Source organism: Pipra filicauda, unplaced genomic scaffold (genome assembly GCF_003945595.2).
Source record: "Pipra filicauda isolate LSUMZ 115617 unplaced genomic scaffold, ASM394559v2 scaffold345_size814242_pilon, whole genome shotgun sequence".
Classification (NCBI taxonomy): domain Eukaryota; kingdom Metazoa; phylum Chordata; class Aves; order Passeriformes; family Pipridae; genus Pipra; species Pipra filicauda.
This window is the reverse complement of record NW_024104471.1, coordinates 100,123-127,438: the sequence shown is the minus strand read 5'-3', so window position 1 is coordinate 127,438 and position 27,316 is coordinate 100,123. Positions and strand designations below refer to the sequence as shown.

The 27,316-nt window shown below is 37.2% G+C and overlaps 1 long non-coding RNA gene across 2 annotated transcripts in view; it reads left to right on the top strand.

Moving 5' to 3' along the window:
- LOC113984470 overlaps positions 1-27,025 on the top strand; it is a 35,285-nt gene extending 8,260 nt beyond the window's left edge. For both annotated transcript variants that reach the window (XR_005564649.1, XR_005564648.1), the window contains 2 exons: positions 17,495-17,558; positions 26,950-27,025. This is a non-coding gene — a long non-coding RNA (uncharacterized LOC113984470). The remainder of the gene's footprint in view (positions 1-17,494; positions 17,559-26,949) is intronic.
- Positions 27,026-27,316: the final 291 nt, after the last annotated feature.

Here is a 27,316-nt window from a genome sequence, read left to right as displayed (position 1 = left end):
CCTGGGCAGAACAGGTAGTGAGTGGCTGAGAGCAGAGAGGTGAGACAGAGTGATAAAAGAAGGCTGAAGTCTCTAATAGGAAGAGAATATCTTGTCTACTAAAAAGGTTTTGTACAGTGATGGAAGCATTGGCTGGAACTGCAGAAAGGGACCCTTCTGAAAGGGTGAAACAAGGCTCTGCCAGGGAAAGAGAATGAGACTCTCTGTTACCCCCTATACAGAGTTATTACTTCAATGCATACAGCAAAAGCACTGGAATCTTCACAACTGAAGTGGAGAAAATGCTTTCTTTTCCTTTCTTTTGGGGTTTTCTTTTTAGCTGGAGATACTACATTTGCTGAGACACCAAGTCAGTAGAGGCATAAGCAGCTTCTATAGCAAAATAGCAGGTAACACTGTAAAGTAATGAGTAGTTTAAACAGTACAGCCATAGGGGAAAGAAGTATACTAATGGGGATGGACCAAAAAGCACCTACCATGTGCTATCTATTAATTTAAAAGACAGACAATAGTGATGACACAACAGTCTTTATCCTGAAAGTGTATTATGAATATTAATGAATGTTCAGAATCCCAGTGGAGTACATGGGCATGCTGGTTATATTCAGACATAATGTATGAGAGAGGATTAATGTTTTATTATACAATGTATCTAAACACTTCCAAGCAGAAGCATAGTCCAGGTACACATATGAACAATTACTGAGAAATGGAACAAAAACCTCAGGAGTGGTAATTGAGCTGCTGCTCCCCCTTGGTAACTAACTGTTGTAGGCTGCAGCTTGTCAGACAGTGTGTGCGTGTCTGTGATGTTTTAGGTGGCAGCAATGATTTCGTACACGTGGTAAACAATAATTATGCAGAGCCATTGTCATGATCATGCTCCCAACCTGACAGTCAGGCCAGGTGTGAGCCCAGGGAGTGGGATTTGTGGATGTGAACCTGCCTGACTAGGTTGTGGCAGGATACCACAAGTGCCACCAAGCATCTAGAAAGGGAACATGATAGTGGCAAAGAACAGGATTTGCTGATGTGGGTTTTTAACAGCCTGTGTCAGATCCACCTGTGACTTTAACAGCTCGTTCTGCTGATTCAAGTGCCAAGAAATGACATCTTTTGGATCTCAGGATTTTCTCTTTGCCAGGTTTAAAGTTCTTAGAGCTGTGGATGTGAAGTGCTTCTAAAATTATAGGTATTGTTTAGTCCTGCATCTGACTTCAGTAGAACTTGTGAGTAGCTTGTGAATCGATATGTATGAATATCCATTTCCCTCTCAGAGCAGTAGTTTTGCTATTTGCCTGGAAAACATCCTTGACCTCTCTAAATGACAAAAAGCATTTTCTAAAAACATTTCCCATCATAGACTATGCTAGCAAAAGTCCTGACAAAGGCAAGACAAAGACTGTTTCATTTAAAAGCAAAGATAGATGTTGTCCTTAGGGATAGGAGTTGAGAGCTGATCCTTTTCTGGGTTCTTCAGACTTGCAGTTTCTGATTCAACTAACACTTTGGAGTAAGTCTGTCTTTGGCATAATTCCCAACCATACTGTAAATATGACTATATGAATAGCTGTTTAGTTGTTTATAAGCCTTTTACTGAAATACCTATGCTATGAATTGTTGTACCATTGCTTCTTTGGTGCCCACAAGAACATTTGTTTGTTCTAACCTGTCCTCGCTTTTCCAACTATTATTGTTTGGAAAGCAAACTTTTGGGGGGTTAGATGTTTACTCTGTCACAAAATCTTGTTAAGGTTCTGAACTCAGCTGCAACCCTCCGATCACCATCAGAGGCCAAGGCCCAGAGATGATCCCTTTGTAGGTTTGCTTTAAGAGGAGCAGGAGCAGAAATAAGGAAAATTTTTGTCATAGAAAAATTTAAAAACTAAGAGCTTTCTAGTATTTCTGCAACATTTTTACAAGTTTTCGTTGGCATTGTTCACTCTACACAGATGTCTTAGAAACACTTGGAGCGAGTTGCTCGAATACCTTAGCAGAGCTTATGCTACAGGTTTACAGAGGCTTCCTTGTTTGATAAAGCAGATTCTGAGCTTCCCAGAATCCAACTGTGCAAAGCAATCTGCAGTATTCCTTGTTCATGCCCTTCTGGTGGTGAAGGTGAAAAGGCTATCACAGAAGCCATAAGGGAGGGTTTAACAAATTTTGTTAAGGTTTCTGACTCACGAGGAACATTTTTATCGTTAGATGTTTGCACTTATGGGCAACAAGCATGGAGTTTGTGAAACATGTACAAGAAGTATCTGAAAGGAAAGAACATGGGAAGGCAGTATGATAATGATGGGATTAAAAAAAAAATTAAATGAAGTGAAACTTGGCTTTTTAACTCGCCTAAGCAGGAGATACTACTCAGATATCTGAGCATGTGGTTGTCTCTCAAAACTCTTAATATCTAAGTGTTTATTGAAGTTACGCAGAGAAACTTAGATCAGATTAAGAGAAAAAAATACTTAGCAAGTATAAAATAAAGCATGATGTAAGATCTTTCTACAAATAAAGCAATATTTTGTTTCATAGAGACATGATTTCATTTCTCTTGTGTTTGGAAAGATCCTTTTCTACCCATAAACACTTAACAAGCGACGGATCAGAATCCAGAGAAGTGATTGTAAGACAGTTCAGTGTGTGTAACCTCCAGCAAATTAGCCTGTGGTCAGTCTGGCTCTTTTGTTGTTGCTGTACAATAATTTCCTTGTCCTGAGTGTTTGCAGTGTCTCTTGCATATGTTGAATGGACCAGGAGAGGGCAGAACTACACAGGTGTAGTCACTTGCATGTGGTCTGTGCCACGTGGTTAAACGAAAAGAGGTGGAAAACTAATCTATGAAAAGATTTGGTGGTAATTATAGTTTAATGTTCACCTAAAATCAATTACTCGGACATATAGAAACCACTTATATGTATTTTCTATGTAGGTGTTTCGTTGCTGCTGTGTTATCAACAAACACTTGTGAAGGAAAAGCTGAGTTTTAATAGCACTGCAAGGGGAGCTCGAGCATTTAACTAGATAATTCAGTGTACACTTGAAACAGAGTTGATCATTTTCACTGCTGAAGTCTACTGTGCATCTAGCTTATTTTTGCTTTCTTTTTGCTTTTTTTTTACTTCTAATTGTAATCTGGTTTCTCAACCAATTATTTTGTTTGGAGTTTTTTGCTTCTTCAGGTTTAGAATAAAATAGTTTAAACCAAAGTGCCTATTTTTAATATGTAGTAAAATGTTAGCCACATTGTCTGTAAAACAGATTAAAATCAGTGCTTCTCTCGAAAACTTTCATGGAATGGAATGCCACAGTTATTTTTATTTTCTGTGGAGAGCCTGATTTATAGGCCATCCCCTCAGAGTGATTTAAATCAATAAATGTACTCTGGGTAAACTCAGCCTGTTGATACAGTGTTTTTCTCAGAACAAAGGCTGAGCTTCTTCCCAAACAGTTTGCAGCTTGAGTAAAGACAAGGGATGACAGTCACAGAGCAGGTCCTGGGGAAGAGGAGAATGTGTGGGTAAAGGATAACTGGGGTGACAGTGAACTTCACTGTTTGTATAGTTTTTGCTTTATTGTTGTGAAGTCTTTCTAGAAATAGGGTTTGCTGTTTGGTTTTTTTTTCCTGGGAATTAGATTGAAACATATAAAGAAAGAATGCTAATATTTATGCTCCGATAAAAATTATTCATCCTAATGGTAAGTGGCTTCTGCTGTAATAAACCATATTTTACAGTAAGTCTGCAAGTATTGGTTTTGAGCCTTTTGCTGACTGTTTATTGAAAAAATGGTAGGAGACTGCTTAAGCAAGTTCTTGACATCTATAAAGTAACATAGCTCGTTCAATTTATCCTCAAAATGAAATGGCTAAAATGGTGTCATTGTCTTCACAGTCTGGAGGTAAGTAGGCAGAAGGATTCTGGGGAAATTTAAACCACTCACAGTAAAAGCAAAGCAATCTTTGGGAGGCAAAAAATACCAATATTATTCTGTGTTGCAGAAGTGTTATTTTAGGAATTATAGTCAACATTGACCTCTGTCTAAACTAAGGTAAAATTGCTTTTTGTTTAAAATTGTGGATCAGATATGCAGTTTTTTGACAGGAAATGCATTTTGCAGATCATATGGGGGCTGTCTCAACCCGACAGCTGTCTCTTCATCAAGCTGGAAGGTAGTTTGATCTACCAGAATCTCTGTCCCAAAAGGGTTGTCAGGTCAGATCCTGTCATCTGGACTTATTGGACTGGTATTGTGTCATCTGTATGAGGAATTTTGACTGCCTTGCTCTTTCACTAGATACCATCTAATAATTTGGAATTATGAGTGCCATAATTCCTATATATAAAAATATTGCTAGCATTGTGACTTACATCCTTCTAGCAGCAAATGACTTTATATGAGTTGTGTGACCCCTGCTATTGAAATTCATGTGATAAACCCTTATAGTTGTTCAGTATTTTAATACCAACCTCATTACAGGACATCTGTATTTATGAGGTACAAAGCCAGCACCTGTCTGATGGGAAACAATTCGGATCCTTAACACACTGCACACAGAATGCCCATTTTCCTGTAGAATCTCAGATTCCAATTGGTCATTGTAAGAGGGTTTTTATGTAGGAGGACAAATCCTGATAATCTGAACCGAGTGTAAACTGTTGCAATTTGTGTTTCTGCGTTTGCAAGCCAAACATTTGGAAAGGACATCCTCCTCTGGTTCTCAGCACGAGAACTTGGCAACCCAAACCTGACTATTCCTATGCCCACATTCATTTTTTAACAAAAGCATCAAGCTAAAATTTAAGAGTGCTTCTAGTATTAACTCTGTTCTTTGGCAATTTCATCTGTCAAAACTTCCAGCTTCCTGTTTAACATTTTCAACAGAGAGTTGTATTCTGAAGGCCAAAATAGCCCTGTACTAAAATCTGTATGTAGGGATCCAGATAAATATAGCATCTTGAGCTAATTTTTAGTTGTTTGAAATGCAAATAAATACAAGCTTTACTTGTCAGTATAAACTTGCTGGATGATTAGGATGAACAGATGAAGCCAAGGCTGTAATTCTCTGACAACATTATTTTGAGAGTTGAATCTGATAATTTTTTTAAAGCTTTATCTTCTACATACCTAGGACAGTGTTTGCTTTGTGTGTGTATTCATTGCAGAAATCCTAATAGTTTTAGATACAAAGCGTGTTATTGAACTTTTTTAAGTAAAAAAAAAAACAACAACCAACTAAAATTAATATTATCAAACTCCAAAAGTGAATGCTTACATTTCAGTTGCATTCACTGGATGCTTTTTACACTGGAGTAATGTGGTTCCTGTTTTTGTGAAGTGTTTTTGCCTGAAAGAAAGTAAAACATACTTTAACTGGCAATTATAAAAGCTTGCATTTCCCCCCTCAATTAAAATCATGGCTTATTTTGCAAGTCATCTACGTAGGGAAACAATAATTAGATTTACAAAAGCGGTGGTTCCATATCATGTATTATATATAGGAAAATTATTGAGTAATGATTTCTGCTCAGATTTATCTGCTTTCAGAATCTGTAGCTCCTTGCATATGAGGTGCCACAAACTTCTTCAGTGACTATGTAGTTATTACTCAATCTTATTTCATGAGAGGTGTGGCCAATACCATCAGATTGATAGTGAGAATGTAAGCAGAATTGATCAAAACTTTAGTAAATCTGGAGGAATCAGTGGCTTCCTAGGACCTTTAACTTCTTCAGAGAATCAATATAATTTCTTCTCTTACTTGACCTCCTGTAGCCTCAGAACGATGAATGTACTTTTTCCATACCTAGCTTTCTTACTTTGTTTCTGAGTCTCAAAAATTTGGTGACAGTGACAAGTTCTCATTATTCCAGACTAGATGGCTTTGATTCATATCTTGCTTCAGCAGAAGCAGATTTTCTTTCCTTAGTGAAAAAAAACACAAGATACGAGTTTCTCTTGGCTTTTTAGTTTGTCTCCTTGGGTCTGACTATGATTTTAGTAGCATACAAGTAAACACATCCCTATATAAATTTTTTTGGTTCATGACTTCTAATTCAAAATGCTCTTCTAATATAAATTGTTAATGAATAAATAATGTTTGAAGCCATGAAGAATTATGGTTGATTTATTCAATTTTCTTTCACCTGTAATCCGGTGTATTTTATATTACCTGTTTGAAATTTTACAACCTTATGAGCTGCCTCAAGCATTTCCTCTCATGTTCTCCTTCTCTGTCAGATAAATTGCCATGTAAACTAATGAAGTTTAGAAAAATTAGCTTGTTGAGGCCCTGTTTCTATCACATTTCTAAAAATTTGCATTACAATGAATTATACAATTCATTGGTCTCGCCACCAGGGTAAAAGCTTCATTATTAGCCACTATTAGTGCCATAGCCAATTTCCAGTCACTTTTTCAAAATAATTTAACCTCAAAAATGATTCTTGGGTGAGTGGAAATTTCAGGGTCTATTCCCAAATACAGTGATTACATTGTGTACTGCTTCAAACCTAATACAAATTATACTCAGAGTGGATTTTTCTTCCTGAATTTCCATCAGTGACTTCTCAAGTGCTGATTTAAAGAAGTGGACAATATTGATAGTAGCTGGGCTAGTACTCTGTGACATGAACTTGCCAATTATTTTCTTCTTTGGGAAGATGGGAAAGTTTCTGTAATAAGACTCTTTATTCTTGCCTAGATGTTCTACTCCTTGAGATTAATATGTTTGCATCTCCGTGTTTTAGAACTTCTAGCATGTTTAAGAAAGATCAGAATTCTATCTGCATATTTCTGTTCTTTCTAAAAACAATTATTTGTTCCCCTGGGGTTTTAGAACATATTTGTATTATTCTGTAGCTAAATAAAGAATGTGTATCTGCTGTACCTAGAAAAGTTTCCTCTTAGAGCTTCTTTTTTTTTTGGTGTACTAGGTTTTACTTGAGTTGAATTTCTGAAGCTGAAGAATCTCTGTAAAATGGTACTTTACTTCTTCAGTTGAGATCAGATATTCTGCTTCCCAAGCTGGCATTGTTTTCAGCTTGAGAAAGAGTTCATGGCATCCAGTTTTGAGGGTAAGTTGCTTAAAGGTTTGCTGGTTTAGGGCAGCTCTGGCTTCATGTACATTGAAGTACAAATATAAAACTTTTGTAGGGTGATGATACTGTGATGTTTGTTATGAAAATAAAGGGAATTATTGTGTCCAACTGGCAATGCTTTAGCAACTAAAAAAAAGCCAAGAGATTTTTGGAGCTCACAGGTTAACTTGCATTAAGGAGGTGAAGTTCATGATGAAGAATTCTATTGCTCTGCAGAGGTATGGGAAGGTAGTTCATTGTATTTCCTTCCTCATTTAGCCTTTGTTTCCACTTTCTCCAGTCTTACCGACTCCCCCTCTTTCATTGTTTGCATGTTCACACTCCTCTGCTTTGCAGTGTTTGTCCAATTTTGGGCAGATCCATCAGTTCCTACTGTGCTAGAGCTTATGGATAGATGTCAACCTAAAATGGATCAATTCTGTTAATTTGTGTTTTCTGTTATTTGGTGGTAAACAAGGTGAAACTTAAGTTGGTCAATTCTACTTTGATGTTCTTTCTTCTGCTGTTGCTCCATGCAGCATGTTGAGGATACTGCATGAAGCCAATTAAGACAATAGATAATGACAAAATGAACCTTGCATGAGATAAATGAAAGCTTACAGGGAGATTGTTGCCTCGTATGTGATATTCCTCTTTTAGGGGAACAGGTTGGCAGCTTGACTAACTCCATTGTTTATCCACTGAAGAAGTAACTTACGACTTTGCCATCTGGTTAATATGCCCAATTTAGAACTGTATGTAAGTACTTGTAAATGAAATGTTGATTTCAATCTTTAGAAACCATGAACTGTTGTTCTTTTTGTAAGCAATAGGCAGATGCTAAATCTTTTTTGTTTTAATCAGTTGTTTCTGTGATTAATATTTATGCTGGCTGTTTACTGGTGGTATGCCTGATTTTGACCTTTGTCCACCTGTATACTGGGTAGTTACTTTTGTTCTCAAACACTGTGCAGCAATGCTGAGATTTATCTGTAATTGGCACTGGAGCATTGTATACTGATTTCTCCAGTGCTGAATAATTTTACACGGTACCTGTACTGGGAAAAAATGGTAGCACTTAGAAACTTGTCCAGCTTCACTGCCTTGATGGTGGAATCTGTTTTCAGGCTGATAAACTGAAATAAAATGTGATCTTTATATTTTACACAGAGACAGGAGGTTATAATTTAATTTCATATCTAATATGAAGATTACTATTGTGGAATAATATTGTGGAATCGTATGAAGTTGTACAGAAAATTTCTGTCCTTCAAATCTGACTTACCTCTTTAAGCGGGGGATTTTTGCTCTCTAACCCAATTTGTTCTGAAAATCCCACTTACCACTATTTGCAGAATTAATAGTGTCCTATAACTGCCTGCAAGTTGTTCTTCTCTGTATTTTAAGATAACTTCATGGAGGCAATTCTTCATCTTTGAAAGCACAGGCATTCAAACTAAGAGTAAAATTGTCAAATCAGATTGGGTTATTACCTGATTGGGGACTGCCAAACCTTACAAATAGTTATGTAATTTTTTTTAGTTATTTAGGTGATTCACTAAGAATCATACAGTTCATATTTACTGTAATAATTAAGCATATTTTTGAAGGCTATGAATAAAATAAGAACTGAAATTCAATTATATAGTGTATACACTATGTAATATATAAACCATTTATCCTATAATTAAATAACTGTTCTGAGTTCGATGTTTGTATGAAGATTAATAATTCCATTATTATTTTATGATTAAATTTTTATCTGGGTACTCCAGCATTTTTATACCAAGTATTATCTACTTTTAAAAAAGCCAAATGTAATAATTGCTTTAAGTACGGATTGTGTATTGTATGGATGCCAGATTCCAAACTGCTGAAGATCTTTCCTTTTTTCCAGTTTTACTCATTCAAATATGATTTAAAAATTAACAAGCTTGCTTTTGCTTTTTCATGATTTTTATTTTAAAAGTTGATTAATTAAGTATTGCTTACACTGTAAATTCTGTATTTGATCTTGAAAGATTGTATCTGTGATAATCAGAATAAGGTGACTTTTTTAACTCTTTGGGAATGTTCAAGTATTTCTAGTCTGGTGAATGGAGGGAGATATTAAATTGCTTTAAATACTTTGTGAATGAAAGCATTTTCTATGAAACTTCGTTATCTTGAAGGCTCTATGTTAGAATGTCCGATCTTTTAATATTTGATTTTATCTTGAGAAATGAGGATAGAAGCTTCTTCATTGGGTTTGTGAAACTGGGAGTTTTGTGGTCAGCCTTTACATCTGACTTTACTGCCAGATGCAGTCATTTAAAAGGAAGCAAATTTGCTAAGCATAAAACTTAGTAGTATCATTACTACAAAAGATAAAGCTTTAAGTGTCAGGAAAGGATAATTAGTCAGATCTTGAATATTGGCACACATATTCCTGATAGTAATATTTACTGGAAAATACTTATTTGAAATTATTTTAAAACGTTTCACTACAGGGTTTTATTCCAGATTTGTTTTTTTACAGAAAGCTAAAAAATGTGAAAAGCTAAAATATGAATCATAATAAACTTGCCATAATAATTATTTATATGTCTTATGCTTGAAATCTGTTCATATCTTACTTATGTTCCTTGGCTTACTGTTTTCAGTATTTCCAGGTTTTGTTTCCTCTTCATTTGAACATATTTGTCAGCTACTGCCAGGGTTACTATTGGATGGGTGTAGGTGGCATCACATGTAGGTGTCAGGAGCTGTAGTGACAGGACAAGGGGAATGGCTTCAAACTGACAGAGGGCAGGCTGAGATTGGATATTAGGAAGAAATTCTTCCCTGTGAGGGTGGTGAGACACCGGAACAGGTTGCCCAGAGAAGTTGTGGATGCCCCATCCCTGGAAGTGTTCAAGGCCAGATTGGATGGGGCTTTGAGCAACCTCTTCTAGTGAAAGGTGTCCCTGCCCACGGTGGGGGTTGGAACTGGATGATCTTTAGGATCCCTTCCAACCCACACCACAGTAAGATTCTGTGTCCTATTTAGCAAGCAGAGCACCTGTGCAGTATCACAGAATCACAGAATCATTTAGGTTGGAAAAGACTTCTGAGATCATTGAGTCCAACCTATGACTGAACACACCTTGTCAACTAGGCCATGGCACTAAGTGACACATCCAGTCTTTTCTTAAACATCTCCAAGTGTGGTGACTCCATCACCTCTGTGGGCAGCCCATTCCAATGTTTAATCATGCTTTTGGTGAAGAAATTCTTCCTAATGTCCAAACTAAACCTCCCCTGGTGCAGCTTGAGACTATGTCCTCTTGTCCTGAATCTTGAGTTTACAGGTGTGATGATAAAATATACGATTCTAAAGACAAATGCAGACTCTGCTACTAGTCTGGAGTTTCTGGTGTGGTCCTATTTTACAAGAACTGGTGGGGCTTTAGGTGACTTCTCTGGGAAGTTTGTCTCAGCAGGTGAACAGTCACAGCAATGAGAGCAACACAGATCTGCCATTCTGCCCCTGAGAAAGGCACAGGGCCCACTGCAGCATCCACTGTGGAAAAGCTCCCCTTTGCCCTGCCTGTGCACTGCCCAAAACTTCAATCACAAATGTCCTTGAAATTTCTGCAGTATGTTTGGCCACATTCTCAGGGTATATGTACACATAAGCCTGAAATTAAAAAGTACTGCTTGACATGCTTCAGATCCAGACACATGCATTGCAATCAAGGGGCCCCTTTTCCTTTTCCTGTTTCTGTAAGCTGGGAAAAGTCATGAAGGTTTTCCAGGTACTGGTATGGCTCAATGCCACATATGATTATGCAAATTTAGGGCTTAAAGCAACCTTGATAAATGGTATGCTATGTACATGTAAATGGCTAGGAGTTCTATTTCCTCTTCTTATTTTGATAGAACTCCCTTTTGAGCATCCCAGAAATGGCACCTATCCAGTGGGTCCCTGATACCTTCAAGCAACACTTTCTCTTCAATCAGTTATATCCTTAATTTAATGGCTTCTGACAATAAACTGTTTTTGCACACCCTTTCCCACTGGGTAGAAATCCATGCTGTTTTGAAAAGTGTTAGGCTTTCAGCTGTGCCAAGAAATTCTCTGGCAAACAGCTAATTGTGTCCACAGATAAAGTCTGACAAAAAAATTGCTTCAAGCCACAAGTCAGAGGCTTAACGGTTGTCTGTGTGAAGTTACTTTACAGCTGGTGATCTCGGTTAGTTGGGAATGTGGCTGGGAAGCAGAGTCCTTTGTTCGGGACACAGGCCCCCGCTTTAGCCAGATTATGGAGCCGTAGGTAAAATGGCCTCTTTGCTTTCACTTAACAGGATGCTGGTCACCTTTCTGCTCTGCTGAGCACCATTTCATGACTTCACAGCCCATGAATTAAACCCGACGCACAAAGCAGCTTTACCAGTAATTGTCTGCAGATTAAATTAAATGCCTGTTCTCATACAGTGTATCTGAATTGTGTCAGAGCCGCTTCTCAGCTTACACACTTGTTCCTGTCAGTAAGAGGCAGCTACTGGAAAATGTTGCAGTCCTTGGAAGCATGACTCTTAGTGATTCGATGAGGGTACACAGGATTTTGTGTGTTCAACATGATGTTAATTCTATTGTGTTTCACAGTGAAAAAAAAATAGCTTGGTCCGCTCATGTAACACCAATCTGATCGGTGGTAACTACTGTCAGTAGATCTGTTTTATGCTGTGACTCCTAAATTCCTACTGTCCCACTGTTTGGAAGTTTGAAATTTTGATTTTATTTTTGTTTACAGTTTGAAGGAATGAGCAAAATTCAGGATTTTTTTAAATCACATCAATTTGCAGAAAATAATCTTGACTAGTTTAAGTTGTGCCTTTTTCCTTTCATCCCACGCACTGTATTTTTGTATGTGGAAAGACTAAACCTATTAATTTCAGGAAGAAAACATTTAAATGTAAAAAAATTAAAATTCTCTTGTATGTGGAAGCAATAAACCTATTAATTCCAGGAAGAAAACATTTAGACATAACAAAATTAAAAATTACCAGCTGGTAAAGCATTGCCAGTTGGGCGCTATCAAAATTAAAGAGTTTATGCTGAAGTGGATTTCTGTATTTCTTTCTTCTATTTTTGTTTTCTCGTTTGTTTACTGTATAACTGAATTGTGCAACTGCTCCATAAATCCTTGACTCAGAATGTGCTGCAGCCTGATTTTTGCTTAAAAAATTTATCTCATCGCTGACTGTCCAGCTGGTGTAGCTGATGAATAAGAGTTTGGGGCTCATCATCTTTTTAAAAATTTCACAACCTCTAATTTCTCATCAACAATATGCTTGGTGGTTGCTGAACTTATCCCACCAATCTTTCAAAGACAAGCACATTACCACATTAGTCAATATAATCTTTGCACAGTTTCTGTAATGATGTTGTGTGTGAAAGTCATCTCGAAACTTGAATTTAGGGTCATAATCCATAAGGATGCCAAGAGAGCACGGATGTACCTTCACATTTCATAATGCAGGGCAATTCGATGAAAAGTTGACTGATTTTATGGGATATTTTTAACGAAAGTGCCAAAGATCTCTCCTTTCAGAAGGCTAGTGTAGTCTTTAATGAGCAGACAGCCTTTGGAGTGAGTGTTTTTTAACATTAAGGTTTTGATTCCTCCAAGTTTTAACATGTTCTTATGAGATGGGTAATCAATGGGACAACAATGAGTCACTTTAAGAATAGGTCAAAAATTAAAGCACTCATTTGAACTGAACACAGAATTCTAGTCAAAAAGAAGAAAATTAAATGCAGGTTAATTTTTTTCTATTAATTTTTTATTTTTTTTTTAAATAAAAGGATTAAGCTTTTTTTAGTTGCATAGAATATGAAACTGTACTTGCTGAAGGAAAACAAACCTGATTGAAAAGATTTAATGCACACCATGCCACAGGACCGAGATGAAGATTGCAATATAACACTGGAAGTCTCCATCAGCATAGTGGTGGACGTATTTTTGTCAACAAGGACTTAGAGAAAGAAAAGGAAAATATGAAGACTATATTTCTACCAGGACTGTGACATCAAAACCCTTTCTTAGGAAACACTTGAGGAGATATGTCTTGTGCCTGCAGCACCAGCTGCAAAGCCTCCTTCCAACACGTCATTTGTATTCTCAGCCTGGCTTTGCCAAAGATATCTGGTTAAGAAGCTGAAACTACCAATCAAATGAGAACTCAATCTATGATGTTGTTACCTTAAATGCCATGATATCAGGAATACGTGATCATACATGTTATCTCACACCAGACTTCATTGCCTTTTAATTTTTCTTTTTTTCTTACAGCTAACAGGGTAGATTTACTTCTTCCTGCTCAATCTCGGTCTGATTCAGCCTTTGTTTTCCATTCACATGACCAGAACTCTCGCTCGGGCCCTTATCATTTCATGTCTTGACAACTCCAGTCATCCTCCTTCTAGTCTCAACAAATACTGGCTTGCAACATGTGTATCTCTTAAAATATTTCTCTTCTTGTTGTTTTGATGTTCCATTGTTCTGCCTCTTGTACTGTGGGATTATTTTCTTTAACTTTTTAGGCCGCACCTTACCATCTCTTATTTGCTTGCACTGCTGACTGTATGGCATCTTCTGTGCCAGTCTTTATTCCCCTTTTAAGTGTCTCCAGCAAGTACCTTCAAATTTCCCCCTATCCTATTTAATGCACGGTATTAACTAAAAATCCCAAGTGCTATTTCATTCCTTCTTAATTGGGATCTCTAAATTCTGCTGCAGTTTGACTATATAATAACAGTCCTAACTTGATTTTACAAAGCTTGTGAGAATTCTTGGCTACCACTAAACGGCACTAAGTTCAACCAGCACTAAACATGACTCTTATTAAAGACACTGTAGTCACATGCCCTAAGTAAAACTTATCCATTACAATATTATATACTAAAGCTCACGAGGAGAATGTTGTGACTGAATGTTGTCTCCTCCCTATCAGTCCATCTAATGTGATTTTTCTTGATGGTGAGTTGATAGTAGTATTTTTGTGTGTGTGTAGGAGTAATAAGGTTTTTTTCAGATATGGTTATGGTATTTCTCCATATGCATGCTAGCATAGCATAAGAATTTAATTATTATTTAGATACTTTAGGCTAATTTTAGATTCCTCTGAGATTCTCAAAACTACTGCTCTACTAACAGCTTAAAAACAACAGACACCCAAAATTCCCTGAATATCATCTATCTGTCTTTGTGAGGTGCTTTGCCTCGCCCAAGATTTTGGTGCAGGTCCAAGTGCTGATTCCCATTCCATTGCAGGACACTTTCCATTGCATTGCACACACAGGCAGGCATTGCAGTATTCAATAGAGCAATACTGAAGCCCTTCTTTTGAGGAATCTGGCGTAAATCTCATCTGAGAATGAGAATTAGGGTCATATTTTCAATGATCTAGAAGTGTGTAATGGCTAGGATAGTCAACTAATAGAATTTCCAAAGAAGTATAAGCAGGTTGTATTGTTTTTACGTAATTTTCAGACTTCACAAATTTCTAGGTTCCTCTCCCCAGTTTCTGTTTGTCTGTGAAATCAAACAATTTAGAAAAAAGCAAAATGTTTGGGTGATGAGCAATTGGAAGGGAAACTTATCCAGTTATCTACTTATGTATCACAGTGGCTTTGAGCTACTTCATTACATGTCCATTAGTTCATGTTACAGTTGATACCAAGTTAATCCTATTAGAACTTAGTAGGTTACACAGCTTTGGAAATGATAATATGGGAGGCTTCTGGAAGGAAGTAGTTTGCAGCCCTAGAATGCTATGAAAAATTTCTTATTATCTTCATCACAAGCTGGGAGAAGGACACTGTGGGCTCTTGGGGATCATGAAGGAGATTACATTATTACAGGAAACAGCAGTATTTTTGTTAGAAGCACATATACTACCAAAAAATAACAATGTATTGAAGTACTCCAAGTAAATTTCCCGAATAGGGTGATGGCAACTTCCTAGATTCTGTTTCTTTTAGTTTTTATCCTGTTTGAGCAGGGAGATTGGACCAGGTGACCCTCTGGGGTTCCTTCCAAATTTATGCATTCTGTGATTCTGTGATTCCCAAATACTTATTTCTCTTTCTAATCAATGTTAGCATAATCCAAGAAATTATTTCCCAGATGCAGTAAACCTTGACTTTCCCTTCTGATATAATTTTGAAGAGTGAATTGTATTGAACTTCTCTTAAGCAATTTAGTTGAGATTTCTGTTTAGTCTGGAGAAAATAATCATAGAAACTAATTTTGTAATATGGTTAATCACTACTCTAGCAGAATAAATTTTGATGTGTTTAATTTGCAAGTGTATAACATTACTATATGTCACTGATTTCTGATAACTTCTAATTGTGCAGAGGTCTATAGGAAAATTAATTTGAAATTGAAATGTGCAGATAAGTATTGGATGAAGAATTAGTATGAAAAGTAAATAGTAAGGAAAACTTGGCAAAAATGGTGAGATAAAGGCTGTCTATAAACATTCCCATTTGTGTAATTATTAACAAAAACAGTCTGCAAAGTTTTTATTGTATTCTGAGACTATGCAAAACTGAATTAGAAAGTGTTTAGGTATAAATTTAGCATATTTAAAGAAACATTCCTTAAAGAATGTTTGGAATTGAAAACTACATTTGTAGACAATGTGATAACTGTAAGAAGGATATCTTGTGAAATGGACCTTTATTAAGCTTGATCGCTGCAAAATAAAGATCCAATTAAGGAATTGAAAAGATAAAGAAAGACCATCTGTGAGGGAAATTGCCACAGATCTAATGATAAGCTAATTTTTCAGATGAAGTGGGTACTATACTTTGCAGAGGATGAAGTAGAGAAGTTAGAAATCGTTTTAGATTGCATTTTTGCCAGGAACATGAGCCAATTGGATAAAAGCAGTGGAAAACAATGCTTGTAGGTCAGTTAAATAAAACTTTATAAACACATTCTTTCTTTCTAGATGGTGACATTGCATTCCCCTTTATTTCTGAAAATGCTTGAAGTAATGAGATGGGAAATGTCCTTTTTACCCTGAGGCATCTTACCTGATTTCCAAAAGTCAGCAGTGACCATATGCACTAAGGAAAATTTTGTCCCAGTGGTTATGTTATTGTTCATGGCATAAAGTTTCATGTGATGGAGCAATGGTAGCTCTTGTATTGTTTAACTGGAGACTGTTTTCCACTAAAAGCTGATTCTCAGTCAATTTTGTTCTAACAGAAGAAGATAAAGTTTATTTTATCAATATTTTTACAGGTAAGTTTTGAGGTTGTTGTAAACAATCCCTTGCCAAAGAAAAACAGATTGCATATGAATAACTTCATAGAGAACTAATTAGGAAGCAAGGTTGAGTGGTGATTAGAGTGCTTCACATGGCCTGCTCAAGATTAATATCATGGGATATCATCATGACTTGCTTTGTTACTCTGGCTGCACAAATAAAGCTACTGAGAAAACCAGAGACATTTGTTCAGGACTTCACTTAGATTAGGTGAAGGTAGTAGTATGGTATTGCAGGTGCTTTCTGAAATGCTGAGCTTTGCCTGTGCACATTGATAAGTCATGTAAATGACAGTTCAGTTTGTAGATGAAAAACTTCCAAAATTGCCCTATTAGAAAGGTTTGAGATTTTCTCAGATAAATCTTTGATTCTGTGTATTTTGCATGAGCAGTTCTGTTCAGCATGATCAGGACCAGTAACTCTCCTGAATGTTTTTAGATCTTGTCTGTCTGGAGCTGATCAGGAAAATTAAAGGTATTCAGACTATGTGTGTCATTGAAGTATTTTAAATCCCACCTCTTACTTGCTTTATATCCCCTTCTTTTCAGTGAACTTTACTATAGAACTTTAACTGCTTAGCTTACATTAACATTGTGTATTTCTGTGGAGAAGAGCTTGCTGTGTAGTTCTATATTCTCTAATTAAGATAAAAGGACTTAAAAAACACAAGTAGAATGACCCTGCTATGGGATAAAGGCAGACAAAATATATTCTACAAGGAATTTAAGTATAATAATAAATATTGAGATATACATTTAATCTCTGTATATAAAATCAGCACCTTTCTGATCACAGCATTCTATTTTTTAGTAATGTTAAGCAGACATTTATCCCATTTTTTTTAAACTTCTGTAGTAATATCACTTCAAAGATGGCTATGTCCCAGCCTTTGTAACTGGCTTCTTTATTTTATCTAAACTTTTTAGGTACAGTTAAATGCTTTCTATGATTGCCAGAACTATAGGTGCCACCTGCCATGGCAGGACTCATAACTAATCCAGTATTTGCTGGTCCAGTGAAAAAATTTAGTATTACGGCCAAGTAAGCTGCTTAAATACTTTGTTTCATCCATCTGCTCCCTTTTTTTTTCTTTTCTTTTCAAAATGCAGGCACATCCAGACCACAGCTACTTTTGATCCTGTCAGCTACTTGCCACATTTAACAGAGAGAGAGGTATGTTGCATGAGTAGTGCTTGAAGCTTGATTTCTTTGGCCAAAGGGTATCCCTTTATTTTAGTTTGTTTTGTTTTGCTTTCCTCGTACCTTCTTGATGCCATGGGAGTGTCTTTAGGACAAACTATTGCTGAGTGTCTCCACTCAAGTTTGTGAAACCAAGAGGCAGTGCAGGACTCAGGCATTCAGAAAAAGCTTGCAGAACTAGTCCCTGAAGCTTTTGCCCCCCCAGATGTTTTGCTTGAAGCTGGTTTTAGGTACAAAGCCTAAGTTCTGACCTTTGTGAGGAAATAATGAATGGTAGATAGTTAATGGCCAAATGCCAACCATATTTGTCACCTTTTGCAATACATCTTCAGTAAATTAAGTTTGCAAGAGCCCTAAAGCCTTAATCCAGAGGTGGCTGTATACAGACATTGCACCCTCTTTCATAGCAATTTTGGTTTGTGCTTGGCCAATCTATGAGCCAAAGAGTTATTGTGGATTGGGTGATGTCATGAAGGTCAGAGGCTGAGCCTGAAGTACATAAATGCATGTATCTCTGTTATTTGTCTTTTACATTTTTCTATATAAAAGTCTGTCCTATTATAGTCACCTACTTTCTGCCTTTTTCCAGTCCTCAGTGATGACAACAACTATGCCTGTGTAATACCCATAGTATTTCTTCTGTTCTTAACATGCCTGATTTATTTTCATCAACCTATTGGCCTTTAGCTACCAAAGCAGTTACAGCACTCCATAATATAAAAACAGCAAACACCTTATTGACATTTAATTAGTATCAGCATTGAATCAATTTCAAATTAAAACTGAAAAAAAAAAAGTATATTGTGCTGTGCACACATAGTTTTGATAGCCAAATGAATCCTTTTCTTTAGGAACAATTGCCTTAGGCACAAGAAATGAGATCCAGTTTGGACACAAGTTCTTAGCCACTGGAGAGAAAATGGAAGGGGTTTGCTGATAAATGGTCCTGTCAAAAAAAACAACTCAAAATATAGGAATTACAATTCTGCACTAATAGAAGCTGGTATAAGATCTGTTCTGTCTTACTGTGGAAGCCTCTCAGAATTTTTATGCTGACCTCCAAGATACCTAGCTCAAAATTTGATGTCAGTAAGCCTACTGGCATTTTACAAGCAAAGATGATCCCTACCAATTTCAGATAATGCGCTTAAATCTATAGTCCCAAAGAAAGACTTGTTTTTTAATAGTAGTAATCCTTTAATTGACTGGGTGTGGAAACACCACAGGGGCCTCTTCTGGGTTCCCTGGTGAGAGGCTTTCTGTGCATAATCTGCTTTTTTAGAAAACCCTGTTAAAAAGCTCAGTAAGTTTTTAATCTTTTCCTTGAGTATTTGTAAAGCCATTATGTTCGATACATTTAATGATACAAGTGCACTTTATGCAGTGGATATTAAGATGCAGAGTAAGTATTGGATGAAATAAGAGTTAAATAGAAGCTAGCAGAAAATTTTGTCCACTGGGAGAAACGTGTATACCAGGAAAACAATTATTTTGGGAAGGGGAACAGAGGATAAAAATACAGATGTCTTCATTTTTATTCACACTTGTCACCTAAGAAGTTTAGAGAAAGTGTAAAGTTGCAATGTTTCTATGTCTTTTAGCCCATGATGGCTTGTCCTTTCACTGGGCTCCAAACTGGTTGCAGGTGTCCTGTAAGCCAGTGTGGCATATTTGTAATATTAAAATATTTACTAATAATATTGTTTGCTATCCTGTCTTTCTGAGCACCTGAGAGTTAAAGGAGACTAGGAATAGCCAGCAACATTTTTTGAAACATAGCAGGTTGAACCAACAGAATAATAAAATTATCCTGGCTATCAGGAGCTGGAAACATTATATTAGCTTAGGAAATCTTATGCAATATCTGCCAAATGTGTGACTGTATTCCAGCACATAAAAGTGCACCAAATTGTACCTTATTTAGAACAAAGTACACTAAACACCTTCCTTGGAACTTTTTTTGCAATGTAAGGTATCTACAAGTAGTGAAAATGTTCTTTCTTCATACTCCTGGAGTTTTAAAGCTCATTTTGCTTGACAGTTGATTATTTCAACTGGAACTTCTATAACAATTTTGTAGTAGGACTGGCTGGAGCTAATTTTATTAAAAAATAAGTACTTTAAACACATCAACATTATAATTTTAGTTGCTTTTTGTAACTTGATTTCTGCATTGTAACTAACTACTGCATTATAGAGACCGTAAGTGAAAATACTGGTATAGATTTCTTTCTGTTGATCTTTTAAAACATATTTGAAATCAATAAAATATGGTAATTTCTCTCATAAGAGAGTAAATCAAAAGAGAGTATATATATTCAAAAGTATCAAACTTTTGATGCTCCTTACCTCTTCTCTTCCTATTGATTTTCACTCACTTAAGTATTTTTTTCTTATCCTCATAAGTCTGCATATTAATTTGGGGGTTTATTATTTCTTTTTTTGTTTGCCCCATTATGAGGACTTTTCATCCTTTCCAAAGCATGGAATCATAAAGCATGGCTTGAATTCCAATCTACTGTAGATGGCTGGCTGAACCATTAAATCCCTAAAATGTCTTTTAACAACTGAAATCTTTAACAGAAAGAATAACTTTAAACTTCTTTGCATTTTTTTGTTGTGATATTGGGTGATCCAGCACTTTTTTTTTCTGGAATTAAAGACTAATTCACTGTTTAACATTCTCTATCTGTTCAAGCTACTTCTGCCAAGATGAGGTATTAGAAGAGAGCTGAGAATATAATTTTTTCTTCAATTTTATATGCTTTACCACTGCAAGTAGACAAGTTTTTATACTTTTATGATAAATATGAGAGAGATATACCCATTTTAGAAGTTGTTGATTCTATATGAATATCCTGGGTTTACAAGTCTGATTTGGGAAAAAGTTACCATCATGTCAAAGAACAAGCTGGAAGAATCCTTAGATGAATGTTATGTTATGTGCATCTTCATTCCATTTCAAAAAACATTATTTCCTGTCTATCACTGAGGCTGGTGTTAGCAAAGTCTGATATCTTTCCATGAAGGGAGAAAAGATAAAATACAACTTATTGCACTGTGCCAATATTCAGTGCTCTAGTGCACATCTGAAAGGCACTACAGGCAGTCCAGGACAGCTCTCTGCCTGCAAAATAACTCAAAAATTTGACAGGCAATAATTTGAATCCTGATTAGGGCTATATTACTGACTTCCTAATTCCTCTAAAAATTACTAAAGATAACACTAAACAGATTTTTAGTGAAACTAAATGCCTAGTTGCAGTTTTATTAAAACTAGCACTGGAAGTGGAGGGTGCCCAGTGATGTTCAGTGACATAACTGGCAATGATTAGGCATTTCCTACTGTATTATTTCCTTTTAGATTTTTGAGAATCTCGATCTAAATAAATTTTGAATTTATTGAGAATTTAGGCAGAAGACTAGGATCAGGGGTTTTTTTTCATCTGTTCAGTGAACATAAAATCTGTGGACTTACTTTTTTGACTTCCTGATTGGTGAAAGGGGTATAATACCATGCTGGAACTTCCTTTAGAGTTGAAGTTTTTGAGAAGCTTTGAAGGTTAAGTACAAAGTATTAGTGTTCATTGGTTTTAAAAGCTAATCCGTGAGAAAAAAAAAGAGGAGCAAAATATGTCTGAGGGAGAAAATGCTTCTGTTGGGGACACATATAAACTGCTGTTTATGTACAGAGATGGGGCATTATTCTTGATCGTGTTACTGCGTAGAGTGCAGGAATAAAAGGGTTACAAGTGGAGCAGTTTGGTATTTGGGACCCAGGGTAAACGAAATCCAGTTAGTGATTGTATTTTGGTTTCATTACTTTGAGCGTCTATCACAGAAGAAGAACAAATCATAGCGGATCTTGAACTTCCTTCTCTTCTGTTTCTGTCCCTTAAACTGTCTCACAGAGATTTGCTGAACTAGATACACAAGTCTTCAGCTGTTGGGCCCTTCCAAGGTCTGCTGCCCCCAGGTTACACTCAGAGCTTTGCTGCTGTCAGGGCACTGACAGACACAGATTGCCCCGGTGGGTCAGAAACCATCTCTCTCTGTGATTTTCCTCTGCAGCCTCTTCTGCATCTAAATCAAGAATCTAAATGAAGCATTTAGATGTCTGTGTTTGAAGTCACCTCTGGTGTGGCACAGCCATATAACTTTTATTTAGGCTGTTGTGGAACAGTCAAGCTGTGAGGTTGATCTGTCAGAATTGGAAGCAACTCAGTGGTGAGAAAGAGCTGTGAGAAGCCTCACCTGCAGCCTCCAGCCTTTCACCTCTGCCCACTGACTCAGGAGCTGCATTTAAACCCAGGCCTTTGGCTTCCAGGCTTGGCCTGGCACCTGCCTCACCGGTACAGAGCTGTCTGGCAGTCTGGACTCCTGCCCAGCTCTGTCCCCATCCCTGGTCCTGCTTTGCTGTCCTTGTTTGAACAGTGGGGGGACTGTTGTGGCAAGGTCACTGCCCTGCCTGCTGTGCTGTCACTCTCAACACCTGGCTGACCTTCCCATACAGAGCAAGGACAACTGGAAACTTGAGATCATCAGGCAGCATTTATTTTGAAGCTGAGAAAACCCTAGAAACATTTCTGACTCCTTGTATCTTTGAACGACCTTGTTTATTAGGTAACATTCTGGTGTGCCTGTTGTTCTATATGCTGCTCAGGCAGGGTAATGTCTCAACATATTCTACTTCTTTCTAATCATGGAGGAAGAAACACGCCTGTCTTCTGCATTTTTCTAAACAAACTGACGAATATACAAATAGTTAGATGGGCCTGGATGATTTTGTAGTTTAAATAGAAGCCCATGTGAAATACAGGTACACATAGAAAAGAAAAGCATAAAGTCAAAGGTATGTTCTACCATTAGTTACATAGAAAAAATTACATTTGATGTAGTGAGTAGTTATTCCCCTTCTCAGGGGAATGATTAGTGTAATGATCTCAGAAGTCTATGTGAACAGAAACTACTACTTTGGATGTTTTTCATTCCTAGTGAATGATTTGGGGGAAATTCCTTATAAATCAGCATCTTAATTAAATTGTTAAGGTAAATCTTTCTGATATAAGCATAGTTGATTTAATATAGATGTATATCTTGGGCATGTATTTTCAGATTAATCATAAATTTGTTTTCTGAAAGTTGGAATTCTACGTGTTGAAACATGAACTTTTTGCGTGCCAGAAAAGTGAATTTTTGAACTATGATGCTGTTTGTAGCTGCTAGAGGAGCAAAGAAACCATGTAGACACATGCATGTTTATGAATGTAAATATCGCTTTGAGGAAATGCCTCAATTTGTATTCATTTGAAATTGTTTGTGAAACATTTCTGCAGCTGGTACTGTTGTTCTACCCTTAAGTATTTAGTTCTTCTGGTCATCTTTTATGATTAAACACTGGAGCCTGCAATAATTAGCCAGAACAATAGTAAAGGTCATTTTATTTTACTGCACTGATTTTCTCACACTTTTTCGCTTCTTTTCAGCTTCTGTGCCTCACTCATCCCTTTCCTGCTCCCTTCTCTTTGTCTTAATGTTTTGTCTGTCTTTATGTCCATCTGTCTTCCTATCATCAGGAACATATTCTTGCTCCTAGCTCCTTGCCCATTGCCAGCCAATCTCCCTTATTTCTTCCCCCCCTGAAAATTTCTGGCCAATATGCCATAGCCAACCACCCCTTTTCTTCCCTTCTTTCTTTGATCACATTGACTTGTGCCTCATCTTAAATTATTGAGTTGAAAGGTGAGAAATTTGAAACCAAAATGAAACGTTATTTTTGGGCAGCACATTGTTCATGGAAGGGCAATATGACCTGGACTGTGTTTCATTTCAGTCAACAATAAGTCATCTGCTGCTGCTGTGGATAGGAGCAGTTGTATGCTGTGTTTTACTCTAAAACATGTGATTATATCGTGCACTTTTCAGCTGTGTTAGACACAGGACAGCAAGTGAGATCTGATTTGCAGTCGTACATCTTGAGAAGGACACATCTACTCTGGTGTTTAATAACTTCTAACTGTCATGTAGTTTATAGTCTATAAATGTTTTCCAAGATATGAATCAATTAGCTTTTAAAGGAAATACTAATAGATTACAGGATAGCTGTTGCTATGCATTCTTGACATTCTGAAAAAGCATGTGAAACCAGTAAAACCATTGTGTGTTCCTCTAAATCTTAAGGCAAAATTCATAATTCGGCTCATAAGTTTACATTAGGTTTTAAATACTTCAGAGGAGATAGCAAGTAAAGTAGTTCCACGAACACCTGCTAAAAGCCCCTCAATTTGTGCTCTTGTGTATAATTATTATGTTGGTCAGGCAATAGAAACAACAGACAGCTGATATGTTGTGGCTTACTTGCATGCATAAACTTTCTGCAGTACTTTTGTGACTCGTGGCCTTGTTCCAGGATAGGTTCCCAGTGAACCATTCCTTTTCATTTTGAATATGTGTGGTAGCCTAGATTCTATTTCAGAAAAGTGACATTTTTAAAGGCCCTCTATCAGTGCAGCATGTTGATTTCAGATTACAATTTTCACATAAAAGTTCTTTATCTGCCAAACCTGTTCTGCTTACTTGGAGTCAAGGTTGTGCAACCCTCAGTAGTAAAGATACATCAGACAGACTGTAGGTACCAGTTGCAGAAATTGCTTCACACTGCTTGCAGACCTGGGACACTAATTAACAGTTCAGTTAGTGATACATGAGACAAAGCAGCCAGGTAAACAGATGACACTAAATGCACAGAGAGCAGAAGTTTATGATAGGAATGTGCTACTTTTATAGGAACACTTCTCTGACTGCATTTCCATTTAAGTCTTATTAATTTAATTAGGAATGACAATTTTTTCCATTTTAAAATATGCCTGACAGAAAAAGAGTAGGGGTAGGAAGAACCTTTCAAAAGGAGTGGGCAGGAGAAAGGCAGAGCAGGGTACAGGTATTCCCTAGCAGGTGATTTTTTGTACACACAGCATGAGTCAAAAACATCAGGGGCCTTATGTCTCCTGAATCCCTTCACTCCTGGTAATTCCAGTCCTTGAGTATGTGGGCAGCACCAAGTAAGAAGATATTTTCCTGTTGAAGAGGAGAGAAAAATCTTCTGGGCTTTACTCAGAGCCACATTAAAAGAAGGAGAGGTTGCTTCCTTGTGATCTTACTTGACACTGTCTAAGCATGTTATCCTTAGTGTATGCTAAACCATTTGCTTTCCATGTGTCATGGCTCTGGAGCATGGGAAATAATAAAAAAACCTAGTATTATAGTCTTAATGCATGGGGAGATTTTCTGAATGGTAGCTGAATTGGCACAGATTTCTTTTCCTAGCAGAGAGCAACACTCCGTGGACTAAAAGCAATTAGGAAAAAACAGGATCACAGTTTATTTTTCTCAGAGGTTTGTAATAGGTGTCATGGCTTATCTGCTGTTGTTCCATTAGATCAGTGTGTTTTGGCAGAAGCTTTTGTGTCTTGTAAAGGCTGTACCATATGGGATCCCAGCTACCTTGCCTTTGGAAAATGCCTGTAGGTCTTACACATCAACAGACTATTGAAACACCTCATTTTATACCTGCCAGTGTGCTCAGAAATCAAGTATAATGTTTTCCCAAACATTTCTGGACTGTTGAAGAAGTATAATGCCCATCTGAAGCAACATTGAAGATGTTTCAAACAGACGTCCTGTTTTTACATCACAGCTGGTTAGAGAAGGATCCCTGTACATCTGCCATCTGCCAAAGAGGATAATGTGTTTTGTAACTGGCATTTCTTATTAATATTGTAGGAAGCAAACCTTTCAGATAGGGCAGGAAACAAAAATAGGACTCATGTTCTGATCCTGGCTCTGATGGTGTTTTGTGCAGCCCTGGAAAATTGGCTTAAGCTGTCTGGCCTACTGACTTATTACATTGTGTAATCAGAATAATTTTGTACTCTTTTGTCTTTTTCTGGTAGGAAAAAAAAAAAGCTGATGTCTTTATGTAAAACATGCTGTGATGGAAAGCTGCCTATGAACTGAAATAATGCCCTTGTAGAAAAATTCAGCTGCATCTTTGGAACTTTAAAATAAAGTGAGCCTCACTTACAAGAAGGGAAGAAGGGGATTTTGGTGATATTTCTACTTATCCTTTAGTTCCTATCATCACTAACAGCAAGGTTGACTGTGGTCCTCAGCCTGCCTGTATGCTCAGTCAGTATTGCTGAGCTCTATGAGTTAGAAGAGAGCAAAACAAACTTTGGCCACTGCCTTCTGTGTAGGCTCTCCAATAACCATTTTTAAAACAGTCTTTCCCTTAAACAGCAAAACTTTCCCACAGAAACTTGCAGAGAGCAGAGGACTGCTTTATGCTAGTTGGTATTTAAACTTCAGTTCAAGGCTTTGAGATTCTTCGTGTGGCCCTGATGATATCTCTTTGCAGCTCATTAAGCTCCACAACCCTATTGAAATGTGCCAAGGGAGCTGTCTGTGAGGCAAATGCACGCTTGCTTCTTGCTGAGGTGTTGCAGTACCCTGAATGCTGTGTGGTTATCTTGAACGATAACACATTTGGCAGCAAGAAGAAAATACCTCTGTGGAGATAGCAGAGAGAGGTGTGGGGTTTTTTTAGTGTGAACTCATGTCCCCCTTGTTTTTGTAGCTTTTTGTCTGTTGATGAATTTTAAAGAGGCCCCTGAGGATTTGGCACAGAATAAAAGCGTTGCGCTGGCTTTTGGAGTCAGACAATCCCTTCACCTTGCTGCACTCCCAAACCTGGTTTGTGTTGCTTGTTTTTCTCTCAGCTGGACTGAAGAAGGAACTTGCATAAAGAACAGTGACCTGGAAATTGTTAGTATTCTGAGAGTCACTTTTTTCTGACATTCTGATTCAGGATATTTCTGTAAAAGTCTCTCTACCCATTACGGGTAACTAAGATTTTGTAATTGGTGCCACAAGCAGCTCAAGTGGTTATCCAACATTGTAATACCTCATTCAGACTGATCTCCAGAAGCCATCAGTTTGTTCTGGCAGACTGAGATATACCTATAATGAGTAGGATGTAGGCTGGATGTATCTACTTGTTTCACTGTTGGCATTTCTGAAACTTTCTTGTCAAACTGACAGTGTTTTGACTCTTTTCCGTCTATCATGGTTAATAAGCACATAGTCTGTACAAGGGGCTACTGTTATTTGAAAATCAGAAGTTGATTAATATTATTTACTTTTTAGAGAAAAGTTTTGGTTTATTTTTCACCTGTTTTAAGCTCTGATATAGCAAAGGATGTTTCCCTTTAGTAGATTATCCTGCCAATAGCTCAGACCTGCCCTATTTGCTTTTCCACAACCAGTAATTTTACTGTCACTAATTATGCTCCTCTCTTTTTTTTAGGAAACCTCGTATAAGAGATATTCACTGACCATTTAACAACCACAGCAGATTTACAGTAACTGTAGTTCTGGCAGTGCTACCAATACATTTTCAGGTATTGCATCTCACACTTTACAGACTTTAACACAGCTGTTACCAAAGGCTCTTTGTTTTTAGTGCAGGCAATCCAGTAACCAGACAACCCAGTAGCACCATTTCTACTGTTCCTCCCAATCTTTTCTTCCAGCTCTAGGCCCTTATGACTCCCCAGCACAGATCAGGGAAAGCCCCTCTCTTGCCCTCACAGCTGGGGCAAATAATTACAGCTGATTCTCAATGCAGAGCAGGTGGGCAGCCAGGGGAAACTTCTTCAGCCCAGGTGGGAATC